The sequence below is a fragment of the Heterocephalus glaber genome, unplaced genomic scaffold, assembly GCF_053883595.1.
Source record: "Heterocephalus glaber isolate CG9 unplaced genomic scaffold, H.glaber_assembly_v1.0 deba00001613, whole genome shotgun sequence".
NCBI classification, from domain to species: domain Eukaryota; kingdom Metazoa; phylum Chordata; class Mammalia; order Rodentia; family Bathyergidae; genus Heterocephalus; species Heterocephalus glaber.
In genome coordinates this window covers 5,518,989-5,537,505 of record NW_028258384.1, presented here as the reverse complement: position 1 = coordinate 5,537,505, position 18,517 = coordinate 5,518,989, and the positions used below count along the sequence as shown (strand labels likewise).

At 37.5% G+C, this 18,517-nt stretch overlaps 1 protein-coding gene and 1 pseudogene across 1 annotated transcript in view; one reads left to right on the top strand and one right to left on the bottom strand.

The window, feature by feature from the left end:
* Taf9b (TATA-box binding protein associated factor 9b) overlaps window positions 1-18,517 on the top strand; it is a 62,633-nt gene that overhangs the window by 16,745 nt on the left and 27,371 nt on the right. The gene's annotated exons all lie outside the window — the stretch shown is intronic.
* LOC147822470 (uncharacterized) lies at window positions 1,818-3,424 on the bottom strand (annotated as a pseudogene).

The window sequence follows — 18,517 nt, the reverse complement described above, 5'->3', positions numbered from 1 at the left end:
TTATTTACACTTTCAGTTTCTCACACCAGAGAAACTATTTGGTATTTATACATGTGTGTCCTATTTATTTCACTTAAGAGTATCACCTCAATGTGCATCCACTTAGCTATAAATGTCTCTAATTTCTCATGTTTTATGGCTGAGTAGTACTCCATTTTATTTTGAAAAACCACATTTTCTTTATCCAGTCTCCAGTTGATGGGCATTTGGGCTGTTTCCAAGTTTTAGCTCTCACAAACTGTGCTGCTATGAACATGGACACACATATATCACTGTGATATGATTCTTTTAATTCTTTGGGGAAGATGCCCAGCAGTGGAATAGCAGGGTCAAATGGGACTTCCAGTCCTAGTTCTTTGAGATATCTCCATACTAATTTCCACAGTACTTGCACCAGTCTACCCTCCCACCAGCAGTGGAGCAGGGTTCCTCTTTCCCCACAGCCCCGCCAGCATTTGTTGTTGGTTGATTTCATGATAGCAGCCATTCTTTCTGGAGTGAGGTGGAATCTCAGTGTTGTTTTCATTTGCATCTCTCGAATGACCAGTGATGTTGAACATTTTTTCACGTATTTATTTGCTATTTCTACTTCTTTGTCTGAGAAATGTCTGTTCATTTCAGACGCCCATTTTCAGATTGGGTCTTTAAATTTGGGAGGTCTGATCTTTTTATGTTCTTTATAGATTCGAGATAGTAGACCTTTGTCTGAGGAAGAGCAGGTGAAGATTTTTTCCCACATTGTGGGTTGTCTCTTCACGCTGCTGGTGGTTTCTCTTGCTGTGCAGAAGCCTTTTAATAAGAAGAGATCCCACTTGTTGATTGTTTGTGCTAGTTCACGGGCAACTGAGGTTTTGTTCATAAAATCTTTTCCTACACCGATGTCTTCAAGGGTTCTACCTAACCTCTGTTCCAACTGGTTCAGAGTTTCTATTTTAATATTTAGATCATTAATCCATTTTGATTTTACTTTAGTGCATGGTGAGAGATATAGGTCTAGTTTTAATCTTTGGCAAGTTGAAGCCCAATTTTTCCAGCACCATTTATTAAAGAGGCTATCTAGGGGCTGGGGATTTAGCTCAGTGGTTCTGGTGCCTACCGTGCAAGCGCAAGGTCCAGAGTTCGATCCCTGGTACCCAAAAAAAAAAAAAAAAAAAAAAAAAAGATGCTAAAAAGGCTATCTTTCCTCCAGTGAGGGTGTTTGGCTCCTTTTTTTTTTTAAGTACATGATATAATATATATTGGGATAATCTTGTCACAATATAAGAAACATGCTCATCTACAAGTTGTGTGAAAACAAATCAACTTTGTTAAAAACACATGTTCACAAGTGCTGAAAATATTTATCTTAATATAAAATATGGCAGCAAATTCTTTTGTTACACAGAATACAGAGTATACACACCAAAAATTTAAAACAAAAGTAGTGGCAAAATCCCAATTAACATAAAGCAGTTAACAAAATTCAGTTTAGTGGCCCTGTAATTCCAAATTGTAGACTAAACAAAAACCACAAATACTAACTCTGCTTGAAAGTAAAAAATACATTTTAATTCACCATGCTTAGTATTAAGCTCAAAGATACACAAAAATGTCAATATATTTATATTACACACTGCAGATACACAATTCATATATTTAAGTGATTTACTAAAAAATAAATTATGTACTTTAGGGTATCTCTATCTGGGATTTTATTTTTGGAAATTTTACAGAGAAATATTGACCTCAAGCTTTCTGTATTACTCCTACAGGTCTTAAAAGAAATTTTCACAGGATTTTCAAAATAGGCTTACATATGTAGTTTCTCTCCAGTGAGATTTCTTTCATGTATTTGACAATACATGTGTGTACTGAAAGCATTCCCACACTGCTTACATATATATGGTTTCTCCCTATCATGAGTGTCTTTGGCAAACACCACAAATGCTGAAAGCTTTCCCACATTGCCTTTACATGCATAGAATTAATGCTGTGTGAGTTCTTTCATGTATTTTACAATAACGTTGTGTACTAAAAGCTTTTCCACAGTGTTTACATACATAGGGTTTCTCCCCGTGTGAATTTTTTCATGTATTTTACAATAACGTTGTATACTAAAAGCTTTCCTGCATTGCTTACATAGATAGGGTTTCTCCCCTGTGTGAATTCTTTCATGTTGTTTACAATTATCTTGTGTACTAAAAGCTTTCCCACATTGCTTACATACATAGAGTTTCTCCCCAGTATGAATTCTTTCGTGTATTTTACAGTAATCTTGTGTACTAAAGGCTTTTCCACACTGCTTACATACATAAGGTTTCTCCCCTGTGTGAATATTTTCATGTATTTTACAATAACGTTGTCTACTGAAAGCTTTCCCACATTGCTTACATACATAGGGCTTCTCCCCAGTGTGAATTCTTTCATGTATTTTACAATAATCTTGTGTACTAAAAGCTTTCCCACACTGCTTACATACATAGGGTTTCTCCCCTGTGTGAATATTTTCATGTATTTTACAATAATCTTGTGTACTAAAAGCTTTCCCACACTGCTTACATACATAGGGTTTCTCCCCTGTGTGAATTCTTTCATGTATTTTACAGTAATCTTGTGTACTAAACGCTTTCCCACATTGCTTACATACATAGGGTTTCTCCCCTGTGTGAATTCTTTCATGTTGTTTACAATGTTGATGCCTACTGAAAGCTTTCCCACATTGCTTACATACATAGGGTTTCTCCCCATTGTGATTTCTTTCATGGATCTTGAATATCATTTGGTGTGCTAGAGGCTTTCAAATTTTTCTTATCTATAAGGTGAGTTCTTTCACTAAGATCAGAGTAGAATTTCCCACATTGAGGATATTCATAGGGTTTCTCTCCAGTCTTTGTCCTTGCATGCTTCTGAAAGGACTGAAATTAACACAGGTTCTTCCATGTTCATTACTTTTACACAGATTCTCTTCTGATCCCAAGTACTCATATGTCTTCAGTCCAGTGTGAGCTACAGTGGGCACATTTAGTGACAAATGCCCAATCAGGGGCTTTCTGCAAGCAAAGCTTTCAGCCGGTTTTAAACCAGCTTGTTTCATGTCCACATTAGCATCTGGAGTCCAAAGGAATATTTCTTCATCTTGATTCCAACCTCTATTTTGATAGCATTTCTCTACCTCTTCATTTCTTAGATTTCTCCAGTAACTTTGTACTCTTCTTCAACTTCCTGGATATCCCAGGCTCCTTCTACAGCAGCTATGTTCCTAAAAGTTTCCCTCATCACATCTCTGTAGAGCTTCTTTTGGGATGGATTCAGCAAAACCCACTCCTCTATGGATGGTGAAGTTCACAGACACATCCTCAAAGGTCACTGCCTCCATTGTGTGGCTTCAGGTTTTCCCAGGGTCCTTCCTCCCATGCAGTATGTAGTCAGTACAAGTCACAGATGTTGGCCTAGTGGGGTGGGGGGTGGGGGTACTCTCAGCAATGTAGTCTCCTGGAAATTTTAGAACAGTAATTCTGCTTGCCACTGTCCCACAATCTTTGTTGTCCTATCCTAGCCTCAGTGTTAGGCAGTGCACCTGTGTGCCTGAGCATCCTTTAGAAGTGAGTCTTTCTTAGTATTCCCAGCTCTCTTCCTCATGTATTAGTGGTTAGTCTTAGGCAGGATTTTCTGCTCCTTCCCCAGTAGTGGTAGTAAGTAATAGTATCAAATTATTTCTGCTGAGACCCGGGGATTTAGCTCAGTGGTTCCACCGCCTGCCTTGCAAGCATAAGGTCCCGAGTTCGATCCCCAGTACCAAAAAGTAATTTCTACTGTCCTCCAAATGAAGGTATTTTGCTACCTCCAACCTCCAAGAAATAAAGGGTCTTTGGCTTTGTCATGGGATTGAGTGGGTGTACTATCCTTCTCTCAGAGGTTGAGGGATTTGGCTTCTGCTTCTCCCACAAAAGCAGTATCTGCATTCTGGGGAAATATTTGCTAACCCTCCATCAATGACTTAAGGCTTTTGCTTGTGACAGTGTGGTCCAGGAAACAGGTGGGGTTTTGTGCCCGTCCACCTCAGCAGCAGCTGTTCTGTGTATCTGTGCCTTCTAGGGGGTTCGTTCCAGTGTCCTGTTGTGCCCCTGCTATCTCTTGTGAACACCTTGGAAACAGCTCCCATTCCACAGCTTCCCGGAGGCGCCCTTGCTCTGGACCCCTCCGTCCGGGGCTTCGCTGCCGGCGCTGTCCCGAAAGTGCAAATTCGACACGGGGGCCATGGCAGAGTCCTCGGCCTCGCCAAGCAAGCATCGCGGCGGTGGGAATGGCAGCGCCCAGAGCGGTGCAGAGCTGAAGGGCCGCGCCCTGGACTCGGGCCAGCCAACCAGCCGGTGTTTGGCTCCTTTATCGAAGATAAGATGGCTGAGTGTGTCTGGCGTTGTTTCTGCATCTTCTAATCTGTTCCACTGGTCCTCAGGTCTGTTTCTTTGCCAATACCATGCTGTTTTTATCACAGTAGCTTTGTAGTAGAGTTGCAGGTTGGGGATTGTGATATCCCCTGCCATGTCTCTGTTACCTAGCATTGCTTTTCATGTTCTGGGTCTCATCTTGTTCCAAATGAATTTTTGGATTGTTTTCTCAAGGTCCATGAAGTATGCTGCTGGGATCTCAATTGGAATTCTATTAAATCTATATAGCAGCTTTGGAAGTATGGCCATTTTCACTATATTAATCCTTCCTACCCAGGAGCAGGGGATGCCTGTCCATTTTCTGATATCATCTTCAATCTCTCTTTTCAGAGTGCCATAGTTTTCAGAGAAGAGGTCTTTGATTTCTTTCGTTAGGTTGATTCCTAGGTATTTCAGTTTTTTGGATGCTATTGTGAAAGGAATTATTTGCCGTATTTCTCTCTCAGTGAGTCTGTCATTTGTGGAGAGGAAAGCTATTGATTTTTGTGTGTTGACCTTGTAACCAGCTACTTGACTGAATTTGGTTATTAAGTCTAGAAGACTTTTGGTGGAGTTCTTGGGGTCTTCTATATAGAGTATCATGTCATCTGCAAATAATGACAATTTGACTTCTTCATTTCCTATGTTTATGCCTTTTATTTCTTTCTCTTGTCTAATTGCCATGGCTAATGTTTCCAGAACTATATTGAACAAGAGTGGTGATAGTGGATATCCTTGTCTTGTTCCTGATTTTAGTGTGAAGGATTTCAGTTTTTGACCATTTAGTATGATATTGGCTGTTGGTTTTTCATAGATGGCTTCTATCAGTTTGAGGTAGAGAAAACTATTCCAATTTTTTGTAGGGTTTTTATCACAAATGCATGTTTGATTTTGTCAAATGCTTTTTCTGCATCTATGGAGATAATCGTATGGTTTTTGTCCTTGGCTCTATTGATATAGTGTATAGCATTGATTGATTTTCGTATATTGAACCATCCCTGCATCCCTGGGATGAATCCCACTTGATCAGGGTGTATGATCTTCTTGATGATCTTCTGCATTCTGTTTACCATTATCTTATTAAGGATTTTTGCATCTATGTTCATTAGTGAGATTGGCCTATAGTTCTCCTTTTCGGTTGTGTCTTTCTCTGCTTTGGGGATCAAGGTGATGCTTGCTTCCAGGAATGAATTTGGGAGTAATGCTTCCCTTTCAATTTCATTGAAGAGTTTCAACAGTAGTGGCAGCAGTTCCTCTCTAAATGTCTTGTAGAGTTCAGCAGTGAAGCCATCAGGGCCTGGGCTTTTCTTAGTTGACAAGTTTTTAATTACATTTTCAATTTCATTGGTTGATATTGGGTTGTTCAGAATTTTTAGGTCTTCTTCGTTCAACTTTGGTAATTCATATGTATGTAGGAATCTGTCCATTTCTTCTGTGTTTTCCATCTTATTGGCGTATAGGTTGTGGAAGTAGGTATTGATGATCCTCTGAATTTCTGCTGGGTCTGTTGTAATTTCATCCTTTTCATTCCTAATTGCATGGATTTGGGCCTTTTCTTTCCTTTTTCTGACAAGATTGGCTAAGGGTTTGTCAATTTTGTTGATTCTTTCAAAGAACCAACTCTTGGCTTCATTGATTTTTTGTATCGTTCTCTTAGTCTCCATTGTATTGATTTCTCCTCTGATCTTTATAATTTCCTCCCTTGTATGAGCACTGGGTTTGTCCTCTTCTTTTTCTAGAAGCTTGAGGTTCAGCATCAGGTTGTTTAATTGAGCTCATTCTGTTTTCCTAATATGCATATTCACTGCTATGAATTTCCCTCGTTAGACTGCTTTCATTGTGTCCCGTAGATTCCGATATGTTGTATTGTCATTGTCATTTAATTGAAGGAACTGTCTGATTTCTTCAATTTCCTCTGTGACCCATTGGTTATTCAGAAGTGTGTTGTTCAATTTCCACATGTTTATGAAATTTTTTGAGTTTCTTTTGCTATGGGTCTCCAATTTCATCGCACTATGGTCTGATAATATACAGGGGATAACTTCAATTCCTTTGCACTTACTGAAACATGTTCTATGTGTGAGTATGTGGTCTATTTTTGAGAATGACCCATGTGCATTGACCCATGTGCATTGAGAATGACCCATTCTGAGAAGAATGTGTATTCTGATTTTGAGGGGTGGAAGACTCTGTAAACATCTGTTAAGTTCATTTGTTCAAGAGTTTGATTGAGTTCTAGTATTTCATTACTTATTTTTTGTCTAGTTGATCTATCTATTTGTGACAGTGGGGTGTTGAGGTCCCCCACTACAATTGTATTAGTGCATATATGACATTTCATGTCTGTTAGTATTTGTTTTATATTGTTGCGGGCACTAGTGTTTGGTGCATAGATATTTATGATTGTCATCTCTTCCTCTTTGATTCTTCCCTTTACAAGGATGTAGTGTCCTTCTTCGTCTCTCTTAATCAGTGTTGTTTTGAAATCTACTTGATCTGCAAAGAGGATAGCTACTCCTTTTTTTCATGTTCCTGTCGTATGGAGTATTATTTTCCACCCTTTAACTTTCAGTCTATGAGTTTCATTTTGACTTAAGTGTGTTTCTTGTATGCAGCATATTGTTGGATTTTGCTTCTTGACCCATTCTGCCAGTCTATTTCTTTTGATTGGTGAATTGAGACCATTAATGTTGATGGTTATAACTGAAACATATTGACTTGTCATTGCCATGACTTTTTCTTTTTGTTGGGTTCTCCCCCTTTACATTTAATTTCTTGTCATGTTGGATGGGTTCATTCTGCTTTGCTTCCTGAGGTTGTGATCCTCAATGACTGTTCCTAGAATATTGTGTAAAAGTCTTTGGAGTGCTGGTTTGATATTCACGAAGTTCCTAAGGTGCTCTTTGTCATGAAAGTATCTTATTTCTCCATCCATTTTGAAAGATAGTTTTGCAGGGTACATCAATCTGAGTTGGAGGCTGTTTTCTTTTAGGGCTTGGAATATGTCACTCCAAGCTCTTCTTGCCTTGATGGTTTGTGTTGAGAAGTCTACTGTGATTCTGATGGGCTTTCCTTTGTATGTCATTTGTTTCTTTTCTCTAACTGCTTGTAGAACTTTGTTCTTCTGTTGAGTTTCTGGAATCTTAACAATTATATGCCTATGTGTAGATATTTTTTGATCAAGGCTATTTGGAGTCCTATATGCCTCACTTGTCTGTATGTCAAGCTCTTTCTCCCTGCTAGGAAGTTTTCTGCCATTATTTCTGTGAAGAGTTTTTTTATGTCATCTGCACTCTCTCCTGTTTCTTCATCGACTCCAATCAGTCTTATGTTATTGTTCTTTGCATCATCTAGCAGCTGCTGGATTGATTTCTCATGTTCCCTAACAATTTTGAAGCAATTTTTCTTTTCCTGGTCACTAATTGCAATCTTATCTTCTATATCTGAAATTCTGTCCTCACATTGGCTCATTCTGCTGTGTAGACTTTCAATGGAGTTTTTCATCTCCTGGAAATCTATTTGCATCTGTTTTATGGATTCCATTTGTTTCCTATGTTAGGATTCCATCATGTTTCTCAGCTCCTCTCTAGATTTATTAATCATGTCTTGCACTAGGAGCACAATTTCTCCTGTTATCTGAGAAATTATTTCTGATTTCATTTTTTCCAGATCCCCTTTTGTTGCCAGTTCAGTGGGTCCAGGTGGTTGAGTATCAGAGTGTTCCATCTCATTTCCCTTTTGGGTTGCTGTAGGTGATCTGGAAGTCTGGTTTTGAGACTTATTTACATGTTTTCTCATTGTGACTTGGGGCGGGGGGCTGTTGGCGCCTGCAGGGATTACTTCCTGTGAGCTGGGAGAGGTGGGACAGGGGTCAGGAGCAGCAAAAGGGATGGTGACCCAAAAGCCCTTTCCTGTGGGCTGGGAGCAGCGGGAGAAATGGTGGCTGGGAAGCCCCTTCCTCTGGTCCAGGAGCAGTGGGATGGCAGTTCAGTAACCCCTACCTCTGGGCTGGGAGCAGCGGGACTCAGTACCGTGGTCTGGTGGTCCGGTGTCCTCTGCATCTTTGTAGTGTAGAACCACATGGTTGTACAGAGGAGTTGGGGGGCGTCCAGTGGATTGTTGCCGGGGCACAGGCTGATTCGGCATGTTCCACATGACTCAGGACCTCGGTAGGGCCTTCCCTTTCAATTTCATTAAAAAACTTGAGAAGTATTGGTGTTGGAACTGCCCTAAAGGTTTTGTAGAATTCAGCAGTGAACCTGTCTGGACCTGGGCTTTTCTTAGTTGGCAGGCTATTACTACTTTGATTTCATTGCCTGTTTTTGGATTAGTCAGGGTTTTTTAAACTTCTTAGTTCAATGTTGGTAATTCACATATATCTAGAAATCTATCCATTTCTTCTGAATTCTCCAATTTATTGGCATACAAGTTTGCAAAGTAGATGTTAATGTTTTAATTTCAGCAGTGTCCTGATTTTGCCTTTTTTCATTTCTAATTTGATTGATTTGGGATTTGGGTCTTTTCTCTCCTTTTTTGATTAGAATGGCTAAGGGTTTGTCTATTGTTTTTATTCCTTAAAAAAACTGAGAGTTGTTAATTGTTTGGGTTTTGGGTTTGTTTGTTTGTTTGTTTTTCCAGTACTGGGGATCAAACTCAGGACCTTGCATCTGCAAGGTAGGATGGGTGCCACTGAGCTAAATCCCCAGCCCTGGGGTTTGTTTTGTTTTGTTTTGGTCTCAACTTAATTGATTTCTGCTTTGGTCTTTATAATTTCCTTCTTTGTACTAGCTTTGAGTTTGGATAGTTCTTGTTTTTCTAGGACCTTGAGATGCATCCTTAGGTATTTATTTGGACTCACTCTCTTTTTCTGATCTGGGCATTCACAACTATAGCTTTTCCCTCTTAGGACTGCTTTTATTCTGTCCCATTCATTTTGTTATGTTGTACTGGCATTATCATTTAGTTCTAGAAACTGTCTTATTTCTTCCTTGATTTCTTCTGTAACCCATTGTTTAGTTAAGAGTGTGGTTTTCACTTTCTATGCATTTGCATAATTTCTGTGTGTTCTTGTGTCATTAATTTCTAACTTTATTGTGCAATGGCCTGATAATATATGTGGTATAATTTCAATTCTTTTACATTTACTTAAGACTGATTTATTGACTAGTACATGGTCTATTTTGGAGAAATTTCCATGTGCTGCTAAAAATAATGTGTATTCTTTTGTTGGATGGAACACTATGTAGATATCTATTAAGTCTATTTGTTCAAAGGTTTTGTTAAACTCTGATTTTTTTTATTAGTACATATTTGTAATTCATGCAGTTTACAATCATCTTGGGGAGTGGTTACATGTACATATTACAACTTGTTTCATTTCTTTTAATTCCTTTCCCCTTCTCTCACCCTTCCCCTCCTCCTCCAGTTCACTTATCCCCTTTTTTATACTTGTTTATATTATTTATCTTAGCTCATTTTATGGCATATAGAGTTTACATTAATTGGTATTATTAGGTTCTTGTACATGGCATATCTTTATTATTATTTTCCCTTCCCTTCCTGTTCATCCCTTGCCCTTTTCCCCCTGGATCACTTCTCTATTTGCAAGAGATCTGTCCCTTTATCCCTTTCTATCCATCCTTTATCATTTTCTTTGTTCATATTTTGCCTCACTCAAAAGAAAGATACCATATGGTATTTAAGTGTATGTGTCTGGTTTATTTCACTCAACATATTTTCCAGGTACAACCATTTTCCTATAAATGTCTCAAATGTGTCATTCTTTATAGCCAAGTAGTTTTCCATTATATATAGATACCGTATTTTCTGTATCCAGTCGTCTGTTGATGGGTATACAGGCTGCTTCCAGGATTTAGCTATTATGAATTGTGCTGCTATAAACATTGGTATCCATGTATTGCCACAGAATGGGGAAAAAAATTTGCCAGCTACTCCTCAGAGGACTAATATCTAGAATACATAAAGAACTCAAAAATATTAAACACCTAAAATTAAAGACCCAGTCAAGAAATGGGCAAAAGAAATGAACATATACTTCACAGAGGAAGAAATACAAATGGTCAAAAAAATATGAAAAAATATTCAACGTCTCTGGTCATTAGAGAAATGTAAATTAATACAACGCTAAAAATCCATCTTAGGAAAAAAATGGCAATCATTAGGAAATCAAACAATAACAGATGTTGGCATGGCCATGGTGAAAAAGGAACCCTCCTGCATTGTTGCTGGGAATGCAAACTAATACATTATGGAAATCAGCATGGAGATTTCTCAAAAAACTGAAATTAGAAATTCCATATGATCCAGCTTTGCCCCTTCAAGCTATCTTCCCCAAGGTTAAGTCATCGTACTACAGCAATATTTCTTTCTTGATTTTTGTCTGGTCAATCTATTTATTTGTGATAGTGGGGTATTCAGGTCCCTCCACTATAATTGTGTTGATTCTTTTTTTTTGTACTGGAGATTGAACTCGGGTCCTTGCACTTGCACAGCAGGTGGTGAAACCACTGAGCTAAATCCCCGGCCCCAATTTTTATCTGATCTTTTATGTCTACTAGTACTTGTTTTATGAAGTTAGGTGCACCACTGTTTGGTGAATATATGTAAATAATTGTTGTATCTTCCCACTCGTTTATTCCTTTAACCAGTATGTAGTGACCTCCTTTGCCTCTTTTCATCAGTTTTAGCTTCAAGCCCATTTCATCTGAATATCAGGTAGCTACACCTGCTTTTAAATTCCTGTTGCATGGAATACTGTTTTCTGTCCTTTGATTTTTAGTCTGAGTTTATTGATTAAATGTGTTTCTTTTTATTTTGTTTTGTTTTTTGAGACAGGGTCTTTATATGTAGTTCAGACTAGCCTTGAACTCACTGTGTAGCCCATGCTGACCTTGAACTTGCTACAATCCTCCTGCCACAGCTTCCTGAGTGCTGGAATTACCAGGCATGCACAATGCTCAGCTAAATGAGTTTCTTGTATGGAGCATACTGTTCGATTTTGTTTCTTGATCCATTCTGCCAGTCTGTGTCTTTTGATTGGGGAATGGAGACCATTTACATTGAGGGTTATTATTAATAAGTATTGACTTATTCATATTATTGCCTTATTTTTCTGATGTTAATTTCCTCTTTCCCTTCTACTTAACTCCTTATCCTACCTAGTGTATTCATTCTATCAGACTTTTTGTCATTGTTAGCTTCATTGTCTCATTCTAGGATATCCTGGAGAATTTTTTGGAGTGCTAAGTTTCATGGTCATGAATTTCTTTAGGTGCTCTTTATCATTAAATTATCTTATTTCTCCATCAATTTTGAAATACAGTTTTGCAGGATATGTCAGCCTGAGTTGGAAATTTTCTTTTGATCTTGAAATACTTCATTACAAGCTCTCCTGGCCTTTAAGGCTTGTGTTAATAAGTCTACCATAAGGAGGAAGAGCAGAGAGGGGAAAGGGAATGAGAATTAAGATGATGTCCTGAAAACATGTAGTAATAAAAAAAATTTTAATGTTATCAAAAAAAATAAGTCTACCGTAAGTCTGATGTAAATAGTAATTCTTTGCTTTTCTCTAACCTCTTTTAAGATTCTGTTCTTGTGTTGGACTTCCGGGATTTTGACTATGATGTATTGTGAAGAGGTTCTTTTTGATTTTTTCTTCCCCCCCCCCCGTTAAGTTTATTGGTACATTTTAGGTATAAAATAGTTACATACATCATTGGGATCTTGTACCATTACATGAGTATCTTGGTTCTTATTTTGTTCCCCTTCCCCTGCCCTCCCTTCACCCCCTCCACCCTTCCCTATTTGCAAAGCCTTTGTTTCCATTTTTTTCTTTTCTCATATTTTTTCTTTTCCCTTCTTTCCTTTCCCCTACCCCTTCCACTTCCCCTGCTCCTTTAGACCTTTACTTCCTATTACACAATATCAATTACACATTTTAAAAATTATAATATCAAAAAATTACCATATCAAGATCTAGGAGACATTACCACAGATTTTACAGAATTTGAAAGGATATAGAAAGCATATTACAAAAATCTGTTTTGAAATAAATTTGACAACTTCTAAGAACTACCTTGGAAGACAAATTAATGAAACTAACTCTGGAGGAAATATAAAATTTGAATAGCACCTATTAAAGAAAGTATATTCCTAGCTTGAAAACCTATCTATATGACAACAACAGGCTCGTATACATTTTAACCAACAACTTACATCAAACATTTAAAACAGAAAACAAAAGGAACACTTCTCCCCTCATTGTAGGAAATCAACATTGTGCTAATCCTAAAACTGGATAAAGATAATAGAAGAAAAATGTACGAACGTAGATAGAAATTTGCTTAACAAAACCAACTATTAGAAGTCAGATCTGGCAGTATGTAGAAAGTGGTTTTATTATAGGGATGGCAGTGTTGGCTCAGCATTGGAAGATCCACCCCCAGAAGTCATCATTTTAACAGGAAAGGAAAAAGCCATATGATCCTGTCACTAGTTGGAGAAAAATTACTAGACTACATTCTACAGCTGTTCATGGTAAGAGCTATCAGGAGACTAGAAGTAGAACAGAACTTTCTGAACAGCTTAAAGACATGTACTACATACTTCCAGCAAAAATGCCTTATGTGAATGGAGAAGATAAAATGTTTTCTCCCTAAGGTGGGAAACAGGACAGATATGTCTACTCTTCATCTGTCCATTAAACTTTAAAACATAGGCCTAAACCAAAATAGTTTGGCAATAAAATGACACAATTAGGATAGCATTGGCAAGGTCAAAGCAAAATCTTTATATGTAGATGAAATGATCATCTACAGAGAAAATACTAAGAAATCTCGAGGAGCGCCTAGAACTTGTATTTGAATTTAGCAAGATTAGAAAATACAAGGTATATATGAAAATTCAGGTCTATGTATACTTGCTATAAATGAATTGGATATTGAAATTTAAAAGTTACATAGGAGTACAAAGGACCTAGAAAAGTAAAAAGAAAAAGAAAAAAAGTGTTGGAAGACATTTAGTACCTAATTTTAAGACGTCCTCTATAGCTACAGTAATCAAGGCAGTGTTGGTGTAAGGAAAGACATATAGATCATTGGAATAAAACAGAGGATCTAGAAATAGAACCACACATATATGGTCCACTGAGTTTTGAAAGATTATTTAACATTAACATTTTATAGAATATAAACTCAATTCAAGAGCAGAGGAAAAGACAGTTTTCAGCAAATGGCACTAGAATACCTGGTATCCATATATAAAAAATTAACCTCAACCCTTTATTTCCATACATAAAAATAACTTGAAAGGATCTATGAACGTAAATATAAAAGCCTAAAAGTATAAAACTTTAAGAAGAAATTATAAGGGAAAATATTTATGAATTTAGGGTAGGCAAGAACTTCCTAGGATACAAAAAAACATGATGTATAAAAGAAAAAAATTGATGAGATTCCATCAAAATTTAGAACTTTAAATGACATCGTTAAAATGAAAAGTAGTCCTTAAACAGACCATACTTACAATGCATATAACCTATGACTAAAATATATAAAGAATGCTTACAGATCATTAATAGACAACCCAATTAAAAAGTAGACACAAGAAGATGATAAATAGCCAGTACAGCACAAGGAAAGGTGTGCAACTCTAGAATCAGAAAAATACTAATCAGTACATTAACATGATTGAATTATACACTCATTAGGGAGATGAAGTTAAAAGTTTTAAAAGCCTTGTCATGACTTTTTCTTTTTGTTGGATTCTCCCGCTTTGTGTTTAATTTGTCATGCCCAGTGGATTCATTCTGCTGGGCCTCCTGGGGTTGTGATCCTCATTGTCTTTTCTTAGGACATTGTCTAAAATTTTTTGGAGTGCTGGTTTGGTATTCATGAAGTTCTAAGGTGCTCTTTATCATGAAAGTATCTTATTTCTTCATTAATTTTAAAGATAGTTTTTCAGGGTACATCAGTCTGGGTTGGAGGTTCTTTTCCGTTAGGGTTTGAAATACATCACTCCAAGCTCTTCTTGCCTTGAGGGTTTACATTGAGAAGTCTGCTGTGATTCTGATGGGCTTTCCTTTGTATGTGATTTGTTTCTTTTCTCTAACTGCTTGTAGAACTTTGTTCTTCTGTTGGGTTTTTGGAATCCTAACAATTATATGCCTATGTGTAGATTTTTTTTATCAAGGCTAGTTGGAGTCCTATATGCCTCACTTATTTGTACGTCAAGTTCTTTTCCCCTGCTTGGGAAATTTTCTGCCATAACTTCTGTGAACAGTTTATGTCATCTGCACTCTCTCCTGTTTCATTGACTCCAATCAGTCTTATGGTATTCTTCTTTGCATCATCTAGCAGCTGCTGGATTGATTTCTCATGGTCTCTTTCAATTTTAAAGCAATTTTTCTTTTCCTGGTCACTAATTGCAATCTTGTCTTCTATATCTGAAATTCTGTCCTCACAGTGGCTCATTCTGCTGCATAGACTTTCAGTGGAGTTTTTAATCTCCTGGAAATCTGTTTGCATCTGTTTTATGGATTCCATTTGTTTCCTATGTTGGGATTCCATCATGTTTCTGAGATCCTCTGTTTTTTTATCTGTGTCTTCTCTAGATTTATTAATCATGTCTTGCACTATGGGCACAATCTCTGCTGTTACCTGAGAAATTATTTATTTCATTTTTTCCAGATCCTCTTTTGTTGCCAGTTTAGTGAGTCCAGGTGGTTGAGTATCAGATTGTTCCATCTCATTTACCTTTAGGGTTGCTGTAGGTGATCTGGAAGTCTGTTTTTGAGGCTTATTTATGTGTCTTCTCATTTCCATGGGGCGGGGGATTGCTGCTGGCGCCCCGTACAGCTCACCTCCTGTGCCCTAGGAGTGCTGGAATGGCGGCAGGGAGCCTCCTTCTGGGCACTGGGATTAGCTCACCTCCTGTGCCCTAGGAGTGGTGGAATCTGATTTTGACCATTTGGGATTCTGTATGCCTGAATTATTGGTATGTTAAATTCTTTTGCCTTTATTTGGAAAGTTTTTAGCTATTATTTCCGTAAACAGGTTTTTTATGCCATTTGTGCTATATTGTATTTTTCACTAATTGATATTAATCTTAAATTAGTCTTCGCATTATCTAGGAGCAGTTGGGTCCATTTTTCATATCCTCTTGTTGTTTTCAAGATACCTGTTATTAATTGGTCACTGACAACAGCCTTGTCTTCTATTTTTTAAACTCTATCTTCACAAGGTCCCAAGTTCGATCCCCGGTACAAAAACAAACAAACAAACAAAAACTCTATCTTCACATTGGTCATTTATGCCCATACTTTCAATAGATATTTTAATCCACTGAATTTCTATTTTGAGCCCTTTTATGGACTCTAATCCTTTTCTATGCTGGTCATGTATGTTTTGCATCAATCTTTTTTCAACTCTTTTATCATTAGTATCTTCTTTAAATTTGCTTATTTTGGCCCATCTCTTATTACCTATATCTTCTGTGATCTTGCCAATTGCCTTATTGAACTATTTTGTTTTGTTTTTGAGACAGGGTCTTGCTTTGTAGTTCAGGCTGGCCTTGAACTCACAGTGATCCTACTGCCTCAGCCTGCCAAGCGCTGGGATTATAGGCATGCCATCATGCCCAGCCTATTGAACTGTTTTGTTATCTCCTGATACCATTTTGGGTAATTTGGGTGTAAGGCTTTTGGTTTTCTTGTCTTTGATGCCCCATGGATCAGCTTTGTAAGAGTTGGAAGTTTTGGGAGGCATTTTATTGGTTTGTCATGTTTATATTTTTGATAGTTGGTTTTATGTTGAGGCTTGTGAGTTTATTGTAGTAAAACGTTTTGTTTCTAATATGGAGACCTCTTTAGTTAATGTCTACTTTTTAATGGTAGTTTCTGGGCATGGTTCACTACTGGCCATTGCCCTTTCCCAGGATCCAACCACCTGTTTACTTGAGATGGGAAGTTGCAGCATGTTTCACCCAATAACCAGTCCTCCCAGAGTACAGGCCTCAGTATTGTTAATGAACCCTAGGCAATCTAGGTATTGGCATCTCAAGAAAATAAATTTAATAGCAACAGCTATGACACCTCGGCTATAGTAATAAAATCAGTATCAATTATAGCATTAAATACAAACAGAATATTGAGAAACCCTAAGGACCAATAAAGTACCCCTCTTGTCCATAGAAAAGAGACCTATAATTATAGTATGTACATTAAGACAAACCAAATATTGACCTACTATTGACCTACAGCAAATACAGTGGTACCTCAGTTCACAGACTTAATTTGTTCCATGATTCTGGGGAAGATGGCAATATTCATGTTCGTGAAGGGAAGATGGCTGCGGTTGTTTGTCACCCAATGCAAAGTTTGCAAATGGAAGCACACTTTTGTCAAACACTTGTTTGTAAACAGAAGCATTCATGAACTGAAGTACCACTGTATATATTAAATGGAACAACTTTACCTGCTAACAGTATCACAGTATTCAACAGCAATAGCATAAAGTTAGCTATCTAGAAATTCATAAAACTTAGTAGTTATACTAGTAAAGGGGGAGGGGTGGGGAACTGGAGAATGAAAAGAAAAAATGCAAAATTTAAAAAATAATCAGTGGGATATGTAGAGAGAAAATTAAGATAGATGGTCCTAGTAAAGCATAAAAGGAAATAATAGTGTTAGAAAATTGGTGCTGGAAAGAACAAGCATGAAAAAGAAAAAAACGGAAGATAAAGAAGAGAGAAAAGGTTAGGAAAAAGGACAAAAGAGGGGAGAGAGAAACTAACAGAAAAAAAGTGGGGAGAAAAACTCCTAACCCTAAAATAAACTCAATTAAGTAAAGATAAAACTAATACAAAATAGGAGCCAAAGGGAAAAAAATCGTTATTGAATGAGTGGTTTCTATGATCTGCTATCTTGGGATCCATCCAGACATAATTTTCTATGTCTAGCTTTAGAACCTATGGGTCTTTCGGGTACCTTCCTTGCAGTACAAACAAGCCCCACTGTTCATTTCCCCCAGACTATGGTTACTTTTTAAGTCAGGACATGTCCTTGCTCCCATTGGTAGATGGGGAACATAAACAGCCTCTGGGATGTTGGATGTAATTTCGATAATCATGGGATCCAGTTGCTCCCTTCTTATCCAGGGGTTCTCTTCATCCAGAATCAGGTTAGTTGGTTAGTCTTTTCCTCTCCTGCCCCATGCTGTGTTCCCCTGGGTGTTCTCTCACATGGGGGTGGGGTGTTCTCCGGCACAGGTCTGTTCTCTCACATAGGAGAGGTACCACTGTCTCCTCTCTTGCCACTTTCTTAAGCAGTTGTAAAAGTCCTCTTCCATCAGTTGCACTGTCAGGGCTACCTCATTATCCTTAATTGATTAAAAACATTTACCATTCTTGATCATTAAAGTTGCATGGTGCCAGATCCGGTGAATAAGGTAGATGAGGCCATACTATGTTTTTACAAGACTGCCTTTCCACTGGATGATAGTTGGCAGCAACATTCACCAATTTTTTTAATTTTTTTGGTACCGGGGATCAAACTCAGGACCCTGCTCTTGCAAGGCAGGCGCAGTGCCACTGAGCTAAATCCCCAGCCCACACCAATTTTTTTAATCATATCTCATAAAGACATGAAAGAGACTTCCAGAACTGCTTCATAAGGCAACAAGAGCAGTGACTCTTTTGAGTGAGATTAGTGGCAATGTCTTTTACCTATTAATTTCTAAAATTTAAACATTCACTGTATATTTTGATTACCTCTTAAAAATATTTACACTTCTGGCACATTTCAGAATGAAACAGATAAGTAACACAGAAAAAGTAATTTTTAAAAAAAACTCCAAAGAAAATAAAAATTATATAATATCGACTATTATATAGCTTAGCTGTGAATATTTATAATCATAATGAAAGCTTTTGATCTAATTATGACAAAACTGTACTAGGAGAATAGAGGCTGTGACAGAGGTCACCTTTCATGGTATGAAATTAATAACTTAAAAAATTAAGCTAACAGGATGTTACTTAGAAACATGGAAGAAAACAGGGAAACTGGTTGGTTACCTGTGCAGAATGAGAATCAC